This window comes from Bubalus kerabau, chromosome 1 (assembly GCF_029407905.1).
Source record: "Bubalus kerabau isolate K-KA32 ecotype Philippines breed swamp buffalo chromosome 1, PCC_UOA_SB_1v2, whole genome shotgun sequence".
Taxonomy (NCBI): Eukaryota; Metazoa; Chordata; class Mammalia; order Artiodactyla; family Bovidae; genus Bubalus; species Bubalus kerabau.
In genome coordinates, this window is record NC_073624.1 from 75,667,449 (window position 1) to 75,685,240 (window position 17,792).

Genomic DNA, 17,792 nt, shown 5'->3' on the forward strand with positions numbered 1-17,792 from the left:
GCATGGGTGTTTGTTACAGCAATCTCTATTTCTACTTGCATATTTGAAATAGTTCACAAAAATAGAAAAAAATGTAAAGGTAGAAGCTAGAAATAATTAAAACAACTCATATATAATTACCATTTACTATGTCCTAAGCAGTAAGGGCTACACAGGAAATATCTCAATTAATTCACAGCCCTTATGAAAGGAATGTTACTACTGTCTTTCATTTATAGGTGTGCTGTGCTGTGCTAAGTTGCTTCAGTCGTGTCCAACTCTTTATGACCCTATAGACTGTAGACCGCCAGACTCCTTTGTCCATGGGATTCTCCAGGCAAGAAGACTGGCGAGGGTTGCCATGCCCTCCTCCAGGGGTTCTTGCGGACCCGGGGATTGAACCCGGGTCTCTTACTTCTGCATTGGCAGACGGGTTTTTTACTACTAGCGCCACCTGGGAAGCCCCTTCATTTACAGGTAAATGAGGCACAGAGACTAGGAAATCTGGACACACAACTAGCAAACTAAGCCACGTGGGCTCCAAAACAAGGTTGTGGAAAGACAATACGTGAAACCACTGAACCAAACCGCCTCCCCGAAAATAAATAAAAGCCTGAGCTAAAGAAAACTGAACATGAAGAAGGGCTGACAAAGACAGCAATAAAGTTGAGTCACTCTCAAGACACAATGGATTGAATGGCAACTTGTTACAACATTCACTCATTAATTTCTTCTTTTCATTGTTCAACTTCCATTGCACATTTCTTGATGTTTGTGTATCAGGTACTACTCTAGACGCAGCAATATAAGACAAGATAAGATCGTTTACAGGCTATTGGAATATGCTGTGATCAGTGCTATGATCAAGATATGCACAGAGATTTGGGAGCCTGTAGGAGGCATATCTAAAACCCAGATCTCAGAGCTGCATTCAGATGAGGAAGTGAAACGGATATGCAAAGGTTGAGATGTCTGCTCACAGTAGGTGGAGGTGCATCCCCCAAGGTTTACTTGAAGAAATGCAGATGGTTCACACTGCAGGGGAGACAAAAGGGAGTGTATTTGCAAAAGATGCAGCTGGAGCAGTAAATAGGGGCCAGGGGATGGTTAGCCAGGCCAAATAAGGAAGGAGTGAAGGATGGGGGTAATTAAGAGCAAATGAGGGTGCCAGGGAGGGAGCAGATGAACCCTGAGAATCTCACATTTTCTAGAGTTGGGCTTGATGAGATCATCTGCTAAGAGGAAGGGAGGTGGGGGGCTTTGGCATAGAGAAGGTCAGAAACAGCCATGTTAATTAACCTGACAGGAAATTAACAGGTGATCCGAAATTAATGCACCATGACAAAGCTGAGGATGCAGTGCAGGTAAAGTGCTTTGACGCCAAGTTCACCGGTCAGTGCACACACTGATCAACACCACTGCTGGGAGATCCTGATCCATTCTCAACCACTTGGGAATGGGAACCAGAGAGGCTGCAGCAATAACCACAGATAAAGACAATCAGGGTAGGGCACGGTGGATTCCTGGACTAATTTTTAAATTATTTATAAGGATTCAATGAGTCGTAGCAGTAAGGAACACAGACTCTATTGCTTCCAAGTTTATAATGTAATTAGAATAGAGCAAAAGCAACCAATTTATAGTAGCTGAAGATTAGTGAAACGAATCCCAAAAGAATGTTGCACTGTACCATTCCATAGGCAGACTTTTAACTGACCTGTACCACTCCATAGGTAGACTTTTTAAAATTAAGCAGACTTTTGTTAATGCTTCTCAAGGTTCATTTATATGTGTTCCCTACAGATACAGTATCCAAGTAAGTGGTGAGATGAATGAAGAAATCTCTAGATCTTACCTGTGGCTCCACATTAGAAGACCGGTTTTCAAGGAGAATTTCTGTTATTCTTATGTTCTTTTCCTTTCCTGAAAATTACACGTGTTCGACTGAGTGGGAAAAGGAGGACCAAAGGGAGTTTTCACTTATTTTCCCTTCACTTATTAATTCCTGCAGGTACTGCTACAAATGGACTCTTTGATGAACAGTAAATAGAGTTAAAGAAAAAGGCCCTGTGGATTGAACGAGAGAGAAAGAGAAGCAGCAGCTTCTGGGTATAGTTACCCTCGGTAATCAGGGGGCAGCAGTGTAGAAATTCATTTTTTTCTGGACACTAACACCAGAGGGGAGTTTTAAGCCTTAGTCTGTGAAGATGTGATCCGGGGTTCACAGGGGAAGGAAAGGGTAAAAGACTTAAGGCACTGCTGAAGAAGCTGAAGCTGCTAATTGGCTCTAATGATCTGAATGCAAATTAATAAATCTCTGTGCTAAAAATTACACGCATCTATAACTGTGACTTTCATAACTTAAGAGCTCTATTTAACCCCTTATTTACACTCTTTCCTTCATGGGACCTGAAAGGGATGGAGAACGTTCAGTTTACTGCCTTTCCTGCCTTTCCTCATCACATGCACTGTTGAGCTTTACAGCTTCTGAAGGTCTTGTTAAAAGGATCTAAGGACTGCAGGCATGAAACCCACAGGCAATTTCACAAAGGAAGGAGAAACAGTCAGGCACTAAGCTGTGGAAGGCTGAGCAGCTTGAAAATTCCCAGCCCAGTTGTCTCCTCAAGAACCCTGGGACCCAGCCAGAAGAAAACATTGACACTGCGGTGTGTGGCTGTGGGCTGTTAGAAATAAGATGGTCAGACTGTATTTTCTTCAATAAAGGGTAGAGTCGTCACCAGGATGAATGGAGATAAGGCAAGGCCCGAGCATGCCTGGTACACAGCAGGCACTTAAAATTTTGTCCTTTCATTCATTCATCCACTGAGTCAGAGAGACAGCATCTAATTCCTAATTCAAGTTCCCATTATTTCACTTTTTCCTTGTCTTCCTCTCTGTAGTCTTCTCTTTCCTGTGCACTTGTTCCTTTTCTTACCTCCCTCGTCCTTTCCTCCTCATCTTACACCCTCCATCACATGCAGAGGCACCATTTCGCTCCTCTGGGGTCACAGGGAAAGAACAGGTATTGAACCTCATCGTGAGACACCCACCAGAGACCTAAGCCTTGGACCCCATCACCTGCACCCCCTGTGGCCTTCGCTTCAAGGACCACACCTTTATCAACATAGATATTCAAGCACCTGAGTCAACACAAGACTAATATTAAGTGAGAATGTAAACTATATCTGGAATGCTGGCAGCCAGGGCAGTGCACATGGGCAGGACATCTCCAAGATCGCCAGAGGACAAAGGGATGCAATGGTACTTGGGATCCGATGAAGATGGTACAGGAGAAAAAGAAGTAAAAGGATCCAGTAGACCTGAACCAAAACCCATTTTAGGCCATTAAACGGGTGATGATTCACTTGATTCCTTGAATCACTGCCCACTTCTCTGTGCCTCTGTCTTTGTAAAGTGAAGTCACTGTGAGAATGAAATTAGTCAATACATCTCAAACCTTGAGAACAGTGCCAGGAATGCGTGTGTGCTCAGTCGCTCAGTCGTGTCTGACTCTTTGCGACCCCATGGACTGTAGCCTGCCAGGCTCCTCTGTCCATGGGATTCTCCAGGCAAGAATACTGGGCTCCTCTGTCCATGGAATGTATTAAGCCTCAAATAAAGTATTAACTGACTTCCCTGTGGCTCAGACGGTAAAGCATCTGCCTACAATGTCGGAGACCCGGGTTCAATCCCTGGGTCAGGAAGATCTCCTGGAGAAGGCGATGGCACCCCACTCCAGTACTCTTGCCTGGAAAATCCCACGGACGGAGGAGCCTGGTAGGCTACAGTCCATGGGGTCGCGAAGAGTCGGCCACGACTGAGTGGCTTCACTTTAAAGTATTAACTACCATGACCACCACCATCATCATTTTATTTTAAGATAAGCCTGGAATTGTGATCATTAATATTAATGATAATAATAGGATTCTGTTTACGTTTTGCTTCTTAGTTTCAGAAGCCCCTTCTTTATGCTCCTATTCTGGCTCCCCAACAGCCCTGTGGGGCGGGAGGGTTATCATCTCTGCTCCACCGACAAGAAATCTGAGCTGCTTTACCTAATTGTCCTCCTCTGCCATTCTCTGTGAAGTTCATACCTAAAGAACTCCTGGATTCCGGCTCCAGAAATGAGGAAGACAAACACATAAGCAAGGCAAGAGACTAAAACTGGGAGGAAGGGTCTTTCCCTCTCCCCCACGCACGTTACGTGTACTCTACCCTCTTTGCCTTATTCATTGCTGTTCTCTCCTCTCCATCCTCAGGGCCACAGCCTCTATCATCTCTCACTGGGATGACTGAAACTGTAACTTGATGTTCATCCTGTCCCTCTGGTCTCTGCCCCTCCCAACCTTTCTCCACAGAAAACCCCATCGTGTCCCTCTCCTTCAGGGGCTCCCCTTATCTGCCCAGACAGACTCCTCCAGTCATGGTCCCAGTGAATCCATGCATCCCCCCTTCCCACTCAGATCTCTGTTCACCCTGCTCTGTTTCATTGCTGGCTTTTGTTTCCACACTAAGTTATAAATTCCTTGAGGGTATGGACCATGTCTGTTCATCTTCATTCTGCCACGACCCATCAAAATACCCAATTCATGGTAAATGCTCAGCAAATATCTGTTGAACAAACAAACTGAAACTCAAATAAACACAAATAAAGGGAAATGGGGGTATAGCCCTGACTGTATTTACACAGTATGGCATCAATGGACACATTCATGGAAAACTGCCTCCTTTGAGTAAAAACTGAATCTGATTAAATCCAGGGTTTCCAATCTTGGGGAAAGGACCCCAGAGTCTTCCTTTACTGTCTCAATGATTGAACGCTCCCAACCAAAAGGGCTTATAGTCAGGGTAAACTTAGGTCCTGGTCTGCACACAAAAGCTCTGATTTGTAACTTTCATCCGACTAAAAATAGCAACTGTATCCCATTTCACTCTCAAAGATGTCCCCATACAAATGCTGTATTACAGGATGGGGAAAAGGGCAGACTTGGTTTGGGCTTGGTGGCTCAGATGCTAAAGAATCTGCCTGCAATGTGGGAGACCCGGGTTCAATCCTTGGGTCAAGAAGATTCCCTGGAGAAAGGAATGGCAACCCATTCCAGTAGTCTTGCCTGGAGAATTCCATGGACAGAGGAGCCTGGCAAGCTACAGTCCATGGGGTTACAAAGAGTCAGGCATGACTAAGTGACTAACACTTTCACTTTCACCTTCCAGATACATGACTTCGGTCAACTTCTCTAAATTTCTCTAAATTTCCATCAGCAAAAGGGGTATTTATTTTATGGAACTGTGAAGATTAAACAAGATGATGCCTGCAAAGAAGTGAGTAACATAATGCCTGGCACCTGGCTCAAAGATGTTAAAGCTGTCTATTATTATCACCTGATTAGAGAAGCTGATCACTCCAGTGTGCCTGCATGTATGAGCAGAAAAAAATGCAGTTACCAAATGTTAGCTCTCTAACACATTCCAACAAATTGAGTCAGGTTAGAGCATGTATGAGTGCCTTTTGTGCAACATTACAATAGTGCTTTTAAGAGCAGAGAAATGGAGAAAGCAGGGTAAAAGTCTGCATGCTTGACCTGCGTATTTTGTTAATAATTTAAGTGAGACCACTTAGCACTTTTGCTTACTACAAAGAGCGGGGACCTGCACTCCAACTGTACACGTGTATTAGAACTCTCATCAGCCACAAGGGAACAGAGAGCTGTTTGAAAAACTGCATCTCTCCAGCCTCTAATAATTATATAAAGCATATCATTGAGGATCTAGAATTGGTAGAGATGGCTAAGACTAGAAAATGAGACTATTACCCTCTGGAATCATCTTATGATAAATGATACATTTATTTTAGAGAAATAAGAATCAAAACACATAGGAATAGGAAGGAAAGTTAATGCAGTTTAAAGTATTACTATTCAGCAGAGTTGACATCAATTGGAAATGAATAATCATGAAATGTAGAAGTTATAAGAAACGAAAGCTTTAAGAGACAAAAATTGTAAATGGATTATAAAAAGAGAAGTCTCAGGTTTTATGAAGATAAAACTTAGTCTTGAATACAAGGGCTGTACAATGAATATCTGATGTACAAATTCTTGGACTGAAAAGCAGGGCATAAAGAAACTAAATGCAAAATAGAAAATAAAAGAATATTACTTTTTCAGGTAACAGAATAATATTTTGAAATATAATCCTAAATATGCATCATCCCTGGCAATTCTTATTACTTCAAAGTCCTTTACTCAGCTGAGGTATTCAATGCTTAAAGAAGAGAGCAAGCCCAGGCAGTAAGAAGAAGCCATTGCCATCTTAGATTTTAAGTAGCCTTGTTTTAAAACAGGTCATGAAAACACTGATTTTTGCCTTTATTACCTAAAGGAGGTACTTTCCCTGGACTCCAAAGATGTGCTTTAAATATCAAAGCTAGCTTGAAGGACTTGGAATAAAAATCCACAATGAGTCTGGTAGATTTTGCCCACTGAGATCAACACCCCAGGAGAACGGACAGGAACTCTAAAAAGACTCAGCATCCAAAAGCAGAGGACACTTGTGGTCCCTGGTCAACTGAAACGCCCAGTGGTTCCAGGGCCAAATCAAGAAGGCTGCAACAGAGCAGAAATGCCAGATTCAGGCAGAGAGAACTAGCCACTCCCACTTCCCTCCATACCAGTCCCTGTGGGCACCAGCAAGGTGTGGAGGAGAGCTGAGAATTCCCATGGGCCCTTGAAAGGCTCATGGAGGGGCAGGAGGGAATGGGGTTAAGCAGTGGGCCAATGTACTATCCTATCCGGGTAGCCAGTGACAGAGAATTTGCAGCAACAGCTGTGCGTAGGCCAAAGCCAGGATTTCATGCAAGTATGGTGGAATCTCAGAGAGAAAACAGCATGAGGAGAAAGCCAAAGTGATGGCAAAGTCAGAGGAGAAGGAGCTTCAGGTACTGATTGTGCTAAGATCAGATCAGAGACACATTAGGAGCAGATGCATGGCAGGGGCTGATGCCCAAAGATCAGGCAGGATGAGCTGTCTCAGAGGAGGCAGGAAGAACAGGGGGCAGCTGGGGAGCCAGCTGCTGCCCCTCCACCAAGGTCTGGAGGCTGCAGAGTCCACACTGCACTCTGATACCCAGATGCCTGATAGAAAAGGAAAAGAAATCAGAAAGACTAAGATTTTCCATGAAAGAAGAATGAGTTCACCTAAAAATGACCTTCTTACCTTGAATGGGCAAAATTATGAGGAAATGGAGACCAGTGCTACCATTAGAGGAAACTGAAGTTATGGTATGTGACTCTTGATATAAAATCCCCATGTATGTCCAACTTATGGAAAATTAAATCGATGGCATCTTTGTGTTCAAAGTTAATGCTGAAAAGATCCAACAAAGAGCAAAAGTTAGTTCCTCCTGCCACCCTAGAAAAAACTCTCCATTTTAAAGTAAGGAATGGGAGGAAAAATAGTAGAAAAAGCACTGTGGGGTAGGGGGTGAGGAGCAGTGTAGTTAAAATGTACTGAAGACCTTCTACAACCTGGTATCATAATATACTCTGTAGTCGACCCTCACAACAGCCACATGAGATGACACGGGCAACAGCATCCCTGTTATGGAAGAGTCCAAGGGTCACAGAAGACAGTGAACTTGGACAAGGTCACACAGCTGATAAGGGGCAAAACTGGGATTCAAACCCAGCTGTTCCTAACTCCCCGAAGTCCAGACTTTCTTTTCCTTGAAAGCAGAATCAAACTTGATGTAAGCACCTGAAATCTAGAGGCGGGGGAAAGGCTGAGGAATAGAATTCCAGTGTGTGTTTCACAATATGTGCTGTGAAGATGCCTACCACCAATTTAGATCGCATAATACCTAAAAACTGAACTTCCTGAATCATACTGAAGCTGATATTGGAAAGGCGGTTACATTTTTTGCAGGGGTTCCAGTTTGTCTGCTGCCTCCTCTAATCAGAGAACCTAAGTGCACCACAAGGTATTGTTAATACTTAAGTATGAATTAGTATGAATTCTTTCAAACTCAAATGAAAATACTCACTTAAAAGTAGGTAAATGAGCTGAGAATTAACTCCGTAACTAGGTAAAAGCCTTAATATAATATAGTTTTTAAAGAAAGGATTATCTTTAAGTCATATGTAACAAAGGCTTTCGAGCTAAAAATGCACATAACAAATAGAACAAAATGACTAGTTTTAAAAATGAAAAACTGTGCATTTGGAGGGAAAATTAACAATGAGCTATATATCCTGGGTGGCTTCTACTCTTCAATTTCTGTTTCCTCCCCAAGCCTATTTATAATCTACCCCGCCCCCTCCATATCTTCTCCTTCTTCAGTCAAAAATATCTTTCTTTTTTATTATTATTATTATTATTTTTTTACTTTACAATATTGTATTGGTTTTGCCATACATCAACATGCATCTGCCACGGGTGTACATGTGTTAAAAAATCTTTCTTGAAAGTAAATCTAAGAGATTTCCCAATTAAAATTACTTTCATGTCCCAAAGTTTAAGCTCCCCATATGATCTTAAAAGGTTAGACTCCTGAGCTTGGCTCCTATCTTGAGCACTCAATCATCCTACCCTCCATCTACTCTGGAAAGGTGGGACCATTTTTGGTTGGTGGTAAACATAAGCACAAATAAAAAGACAATAATAGCAACAATAATGACAAGGTAATAGTAATAGGAAAAACTAGTATCTATACACCGTCATATAGCCAAAAGTGCTCTCCAACAGATAATCTCATTTGATTGTGCCAACCATACTGTGAAGAGGCTCTGGCAACCGTTGCTGCTCTTGTTAATTACTGCTCTTACCACTCCACTTCCTCTATTGGATAGAACAACAGGAGGTTTCAACAGGTTCAAAGGGTTTCTTTGCAAGATCACACCCCTAAGTGAGAGCTGGAATGAGATGTCTCTGTCTCCCTGGGTTCTTTCTCCCCAGTGCTCACGATCTCCAAGCATCACTCCTTAGATGTTAAATGAATTTCACATCTTGAAAGTTGGGGAATTGAGAAGCAAAGCAATTAAAATTGTGATGTATGATCCACTTGATCTTACCCTTTGTTTCTCAGGCTTTGTTAACCATGTTGGCCTAGGAGATTCAACTGCTTTGAAGACTTTGCCTTCTGGCTTTGCCTTAGGAGCAAAACATACTTTAATAAAGGTTGGCATTTCAAATGCTAGCAGTACTTAGACATAATAAGGACTACTAAGGCACAGAAATTTTTGAGAAGGCTTAGAATTCAAATTGTAATTACTAATGACAATATTTAAGTAATTATAAATGTAAAGCTGCTCACTCTATCTCAGTGTTCTCATGGGTAAAATGAGACGGTATCTGTCTCCTGGATTGCTGTGAGGACTGAATGAAATCCTGACCTAAAACACTCAGAATATTGTCTGGAATACCAGGAGCCCATTAATATTAGCTAGTGGCATTATTATTTCTAAAGGTAGAATAATAAACTATGGATATCTTCATCCAGGTCTTTGTTTTTTCTAGAGGTCAAGGAGATTTACTTCTAATATTTAGCTGCCTTTTACCGAGTTAGAAAATTCTATATATGTTGTTACTACAGACTGAATGTCTATATCCTTCCCCAAATCCGTATGTTGAAATCCTAATTCTAAAGGTGAAGGTGTGAGAAGATGGGCCTGCGGAAGGTGATTAGGTGATGAGGATGGAACCCTCATAAATGGGTTCTAGTGCTTTTATAAAAGAGTCCAGCAGCTCCCTTGCCCCTTTCATGATAGAGAGAAGACAGCCACCTATGAGAAATGGTCGTCATGAGACCTCAAATCTGCTGGCATCTTGGTCTTGGACTTCCCAGCCTCCAGAGCTGCAAGAGAAATGTGTATTCTACATAAGCCATTCAGACTATGGTTTTTTGGTTACAGCAATCCAAATGGACTAAGACGTATGTTCTGAAAGTGTGTTTGGACTATCATGTTTTACATATTGTTATTCTAAGACAAAAATCTCTTAAGGAATTGACCAGTAAGATATGTTTATGAAGATTTTAAAAGTTTCTTTATAAACTTTTTATAAATGAATTTTATAAAAATTTTATAAACTTTTAAAAATGAATCTCAAAGTTCATTTTACTAAAAGCAACAGAGCAGTGCATCCCATGTTAAAGTACCTCTCTTTAACCGAAGATTTTTTTACCAATCAAGAGTATGTGAAGATATTAATATTTATTCCCAGATGGCCCCCTATCAGAAGAAACAAAATGTTACTTTAATTAGAAGGAAATTTAATTTAGATAAGGATAGGCCTATATCAGCAGTTCTCTGTCCTCTGTGTGCATTTGAGTCATCTAGATTCTAGACAGCTTTTAACAAAGTCCTGCTCCTGATGATTCTAACCCAACTGGTCAGAGGTGAGGCTCAAGAACTGAAACATTTTAAACCTATTCAAGTTACAAGAATGTGTAGCCAGGGTTGAGAATCATGGACCAAAATTCAATATCCAAGGTCCTATTTTGCTAATAGGAACAAAAATTTTGTGAGTCTCTGATGTTTTACTACTGAAAAACAGATTAGCTCTCTTCAGACTTCAAAAGACACATTCAAATAAATGAAGCCACATTTTGACCTGAAGAATACAATGTCCTACAAAGTTTAAAGACATTTGAAAAAATAATGTGCTCTTCTGTAACCACAGGGAGAAGGAAATGGCAACCCACCCCAGTGTTCTTGCCTAGAGAATCCTGTGGACAGAGGAGCCTGGTGGGCTGCCGTCTATGGGGTCGCACAGAGTCGGACATGACTGAAGTGACTTAGCATGCGTGCATAACCACAATGGGATGTTAATGAAGAAGTAATGCTAGAAAACACATTTGATCTAGAGAAGTGAAACTCTAAGAAGGTGCATGATTTGTCCAAGGGAACAAAGCCAGCAGCAGACTCTGGTATCACACCTTGCTTCCTACCCTGCCACAGTTCCTCCATTGTATTATGTCTAGCTGTTTGTATGCACAAAGCATTCTTTTTTTTTTTTTTTTTAGTTTCACAGATTTTTGAAAAACTGTGATCCAATACTGAACATTATCTGCTGTATATGTTATGTTCAATTTTTAATATGCTTATTTGTGCATCTGAACCTATCACAACATTGTTGAATGGCTACACTCTGAAAAAAATACAAAGGTAAAAAACATGCTTATAAACCGTGCTAAATGGTCAGTGACAGAAGCTAAAATATATCCTTAGCTTCTGATCAGAACAGATATATTTAGTTGGCTTCCAAATTTTAATAAGAGTGAGAGTGGTCATGTATGGATGTGAGAGTTGGACTGTGAAGAAGGCTGAGCGCTGAAGAATTGATGCGTTTGAACTGTGGTGTTGGAGAAGACTCTTGAGAGTCCCTTGGACTGCAAGGAGATCCAACCAGTCCATTCTGAAGGAGATCAGCCCTGGGATTTCTTTGGAAGGAATGATGCTGAAGCTGAAACTCCAGTACTTTGGCCACCTCATGTGAAGAGTTGACTCATTGGAAAAGACTCTGATGCTGGGAGGGATTGGGGGCAAGAGGAGAAGGGGATGACAGAGGATGAGATGGCTGGATGGCATCACTGACTCGATGGATGTGAGTCTGAGTGAACTCCGGGAGTTGGTGATGGACAGGGAGGCCTGGTGTGCTGCGATTCATGGGGTCGCAAAGAGTTGGACACAACTGAGCGACTGAACTGAACTGAACTGAACTGAATGCTAATTTTCTTAAGTGTAATTTTATACTACTTGTATAATATTTAAAGCATTAATTTGTGACACCTTGGCTATATTCCTGAGTAGAGAATGTGTCATAATGTGCCAGCATGTGTCATAATGTGCTAACCTGTTATATTTCACATCACTGAGTTTGGGACTGCATTTGTAATAATATAACAATACTATTATAGGAATGATCCTATGGACTGTAGCCCACCAGGATCTTCTGTCCATGGGATGTCCTGGGCAAGAATACCAGAGTGGGTTGCCATGCCCTTCTCCAGGGGATCATCGCCACCCAGGGATCAAATCCATGTCTCTTATGTCTCCTGCATTAAAGGCAGATTCTTTACCACTAGCACCACCTGGGAAGGCCATAGCAATGATAATAACTGTCATTTATCAAGTGCCTATTATATGCTATGCATGGTACTAAGGGTTTTACATATGCAGCCTTTAAATTTATTATATAAATTTCATAAATGGATAAACCAAGGCTCAGAAAATTAAAGTGCTCACACGCATAGCCATTTGGTTGCAAACCAAGGATTCCAATCCAGATCAGTTTATCTCAAAGGTAATTTTTTATCCACAAATTTATACTGCTGTAATAACTGATTTGAAAACATTCAAGTTAAATTTTGTTGAATATAAAATTAGACTAAAATTTTTTGATGAAATTGAATTTAAGTATAATTTAGGTTGAGAAAACCCCAACTGTCTGAGAAAACACTGATGATGAAGATAAAGATGAACACTGATGAATCCTGAATGCAAGAGAGTTGAAGAAGCCCTTGTCCAAGTGACAGAAAAATGACACAGGGTTCAGAAGTGACACACCTGTAATGAAATATCACTCTCTGCTCTGTACCTGAGAATGAGCACCAGGGAATATAAAATCAGAAAAACAGGCAGAGAGAAAACATTTTTAAATGCAAATAATTCAGATGATTATAACTGGAATACAAATGAGTTTATTATACATGTTAATGGGTTAACCATCTTAAGACCCCCAAAAATAAATTATCTGACTAAAGATTAATCTTAGCAGGAGGGCAGGGAATGTAACAGGGTAACAGATGTGCTATGTCTAGAAAGAATTGCATCAATGCAGGAATTGAAACTACGGCTGTGGGTCTTGCCTCTTACAGGATTACCAGTGGTTGTTCAATGACTTTATGATGTGTTTCCTCTAGACTTAAATAACATCACAGAGAACATGCGGATTTCAAGGGAAGAGAGTCAACAAGTAAAGTGTTGCTATATTTTCATGTTGATCTAAAAATTATATAGTTGGTTTTCTAGTAGCAGTTTTATGATCATTATAAGCTGCCTAGAAGTCTGTTTTAATGCAATAAAAGTAGAAGGACCTCAAAGCATGGTAAAGCTTTTATATTTCTCCATAAACGCTGAGTTCTACATTTGGAAGCAACTGGCAAAAGTTCCAACCATTTTTTTTGAGATAATGCCATATTGATTCAAAATTTATACAGGGATTCTCACAACCTTACTAAGAAATAGGCTGCAGTTATGACTCGATGGTCCAGAACCGCTCAAGGACTTAATGTAAATATTATGTATCAAGGACCTGGCGGAGCTATCAGCCCTGGAAAAGTGTTCCCGTCTGAGTGATCACAAAGTCACATACGCTTCTAGGAGGATGGGATGGTGGAGGGCCTGGCAGTGGCCTGGAATCAATGAGGGGAGATTTATCTCCCACCAGAAGGATACACTGGAAGGGTGTGGGCCAGTGTGCTGAGGTTAGGATGCTGCCTGAAGGCAGCTGCGTCCTCCACATCCCAGGGCCTGGAACTCGGAATGACGTGACTTTGGTACTTCCCCAGAGGTCACAGAGTTAGCCATGCTCCTAAGAGAGGGTGAGAATACCTACCATTCCCCCACGGCTCAGCGCAAGAGAATCTGCCTGCGATGCAGGAGATGCAGGTTTGATCCCTGGGTTGGGAAGATTCCCTGGAGAAGGGCTTGGCAACCCACCCCAGTATTCTTGCCTGGGAAATCCCATAAATAGAGGAGCCTGAAGGGCTACAGTCCATAGGGTCACAGAGTTGGACATGACTGAGAAACTAACCAAGAAACAACTGGATCAGCACGCAGGCAATGCTCTGATACAGAGATTTTCTTTCCTTATCTCAGATGAGAATGCGTCTTGAGAGAGAGCTAAGAAGTGAGGAGATCTCTTTGGGAAAGATGCCAAAGCAAACTCTTCCCCATTGGTGTGGAAAAGGAATTGGAAGCTTCCCAAGAGGATTCCGCCGTGTTCCCTAAGGAAATGGTCGTGGGGAGAGCAGAACGTGATACACCTCCAGTGGGAGACTGTGGGGAAGTCCAGTTCAAACCACACAGGGCAGGTGCGGGTTGCCTTCCTCGCTGGAAGGGCAGAGGAAATGCAGCTCAGAGAGTAGATGGCAGGGACCTGGGAAGGCGCGGGCAATTCTGGCACAAGGACGCAGCGGCAGTGACACCGGGGCAGCACGCCCACTGTGAAGGTCAAATGGCAGCTGCGATGGCAGAAAGCCGCATCAGTCCCTTGCAATGGGCAAGGGACTGGGTCCAGAGATGACAGGGGAGACAGGAGAGATGGTGACAGGGTGGTGACAGCCTAGACATCTGGCACTTCTGAAAGTCACTCTATTGTACAGCCCAGAAGGGACAGCTAGAGGCTCCCTTGCCTGGCCCCACCCTGGGCCCAGCCACCATCATCTCTCACCTGGATGGCACTGTAGTCTCCCATCTCATCCCTTCCCCCCTCAGTGTTGCTCAGTGTAACTGCCAGGGAGATCCTTTTTTAAACTGTATTAGGAAATAATTTTAGACTCACAAGAAAGTGTCAAAAATAATACAAAGAGATTCTGTGTCCCCTTCCCCCAATCTTCCCAGAGTATATTATTAAGCAAGGAACACTGACATGGGTGCAATATCATTAACTCAACTATAGACCTTATGAGGCTCTTCACCACATTTTTTCATGCATTCTTTTTTTTTTTTTTTTTTTTTTTTACTGTTTGGTTCTGTTAAACATTGTAACACAAATAAGTTTGTGCAACCACATTATAATCAGGATACAGAACTCTTCCTTCACAATAAGAAAAAAGGCCTGTGCTGCTCCTTCACAATCACACCCTCCCCAATCCTCAGCCTCCCAACCACCGACCCATTCTCCGCCACTATCATATCGCCATTTAGAACACATTATATCAATGGAATCATAGGCTGTAACACCTTTTGAGATCCGCTTTTTATCAGTCAGCATAAGGTGGGGCTAGTAGTAAAGAACCCACCTGCCAATGCAGGTAGATATAAGAGACAAGGGTTCAATCCCTGGGTAGGGAGGATCCCCTGGAGGAGGAAATGGCAACCCACTCCAGTATTCTTGCCTGGAGAATCCCATGGACAGAGGAGCCTGGTGGGCTACAGTCCATGGGGTCGCAAAGAGTCAGACATGACTGAAGCGACTTAGCGTAACAGCCTTAAGCTCCATCCAAGTTGTGTGTATTTAACAGTTCTTTCTTTTTACTCTTGAGTAGTATTTCATTATCTCTATGTACCAAAGCTTGTTTTTCCATTCACTCATTGAGCACTGAGGGACATTTGGGTTGTTTCCAGTTTGTTGCTATGAACATTTTCTGCTGTGAAAATTTAGCTGCTATGCAGCTGTACAGGTTTTTGTGCAAACCCAAGTTCCCATTTCCCTCAGATAAATACCCAGAAGTATGATCGCAGGGTTAAATGGTAAGGGTATGTCAACCTTTATTGGGAACCACTAAGCTATTTTCACGATCATTTTAAATCAAACATCATGCTATGTCATTTCTTGTTCAAAACCCTCCAGGGGCTTTTCCAGTTAAAAGCCAAAGTCCATTCAGTCCTCTCAAACACCTTACAGAATCTGGTCCCTATTACCTCTCTCACCTCACTTCTTGTGGCTTGACTCTGCTCATTCTGTTCGGCCACACGAGCCTTGTTTCTATTCATCTCATCAGCCAAGCTCCTTCCACCTTGAGCCTTCTGCCTGGACCACTTGTCCCTCAGAAGTCCATGTGCCTTCCTCACTCGTTCTCAAGGCCTGGCCTTTATTTTATCCAGAAAGAACATGTTGCTTTCTTTTTAAAAAAAAAAAAAAAAAATTGAGGTGAAGTTGATTTACAATGTTGTATTGGTTTCTGGTGTATGGCAAAACAATTTTTTCCCCCCAGATTCTTTTCCATTATAGACTATTACAAGGCACTGAATATAGTTCCCTGTGCTATACACTAGGTCCTTACTGCTGATCTATTTACAATATTTTGTATCTGCCAATCCCAAACTCCTAATTTATCCCTCCCTTGCCCTCCCCTTTCTTTGGTAATCTCAGTTTGTTTCTATGTCTCTGAGGGCTTCTGTTTTGTAAATAAGTTCATTTATATCATTTGTTTAGAGTCCACACAGAAAGTATGTCATATGTGTCTTTCTCTGCCTAACTTACTTCACTTAGCATGACCATCTCTTTTCAGAAGGTCTGTTCAGAGAGAACACTTGAAAGTCTTTCTCCACTCTTTTCTATGAGTGTCTACTGAGGCTCATGGAGAAAAACCCTTAAGAGAGCGTGCACTCCTGCCACTGTCCCTCCTAAGGCCTCCGCATCCTCTCCCTCTTCCATAGTCTAATTACCGCCCAGCGCTGCACTGTGTCTGCTGCAGGTCAGCCAGCGTTTGCATCTTGTCTCTTTGGCAGCAACCTGTTTCCTTAGATGTGGGGTCAGCTGCAACCAACTCTCCAACGAGTTAGAAAAACATGAGCTTGGGGTTTGAAGTGCTTTTTACATTTTTTTTCACTGTGAAGATAGGAAGATGCTCTTTCCAGCTGACCACCAACCCAGGAGAGAGGCCACATGCTTCGTACCCACAGTGTGCAGAGCAGGCCTCTGGGATCACTGGTCCTGGCCACATTCCCCTGCCTTTGCCTTCCCAGGTCCTCACAGGCCAAGCCCTGTCCTGGTTCCTGGGCTGATTCTGAAAATGGCAAGAGTTTGATCAGAAGACAGAGACTGCCATCCAGACCCAGGCCTGAGAATTAAACTGTGCTCTCGATCCACCTCCACAGGGCATAAGCAGGAAGCATCCACGGGGCCTCCCAGTGGCTATTTTTAAGGCATTGTGTTGAGATACGTTTTTATTTCTATAATCTTCCTGGATATACAGGCCATAAAGCTAGGTTCCCTCTGGGACTTGGAACCCTAGTCACTGTGATTGCACCCCTCTACCCCTTCCCTTGGGCTTCCCAGGTGGCGTTAGTGGTAAAGAACCCACCTGCCAGCACTGTTTATAATAGCCAGGACATGGAAGCAACCTAGATGTCCATCAGCAGATGAATGGATAAGAAAGCTGTGGTACATATACACAATGGAGTATTACTCAGCCATTAAAAAGAACACATTTGAATCAGTTCTAATGAGGTGGATGAAACTGGAGCCTATTATACAGAGTGAAGTAAGCCAGAAAGAAAAACACCAATACAGTATACTAATGCATATATATGGAATTTAGAAAGATGGTAACAATAACCCTGTATGAGAGACAGCAAAAGAGACACAGATGTATAGAACAGTCTTTTGGACTGTGAGAGAGGGCGAGGGTGGGAAGATTTGGGAGAATGGCATTGAAACATGTATAATATCATATATGAAACGAGTCGCCAGTCCAGGTTCGATGCATGATACAGGATGCTCGGGGCTGGTGCACTGGGATGACCCAGAGGGATGGTATGGGGAGGGAGGAGGGAGGGGCGTTCAGGATGGGGAACATGTGTATACCTGTGGCGGATTCATGTTGATGTATGGCAAAACCAATATAATATTGTAAAGTAAAAAAAATAAAAATAAATCAATGGAAAAAAAATAAATAAAAATAAAATTGTGACTCTCAAGAAAAAAAAAAAAAAGAACCCACCTGCCAATACAGGAGACGTAAGAGATGCAGGTTGAATCCCTGGGTCAGAAAGATCCTCTGGAGGAGGGCATGGCAAACCACTCTAATTGTCTTGCCTGGAGAAACTTATGGACAGAGGAGCCCGGCAGGCTATAGTCCATAGGGT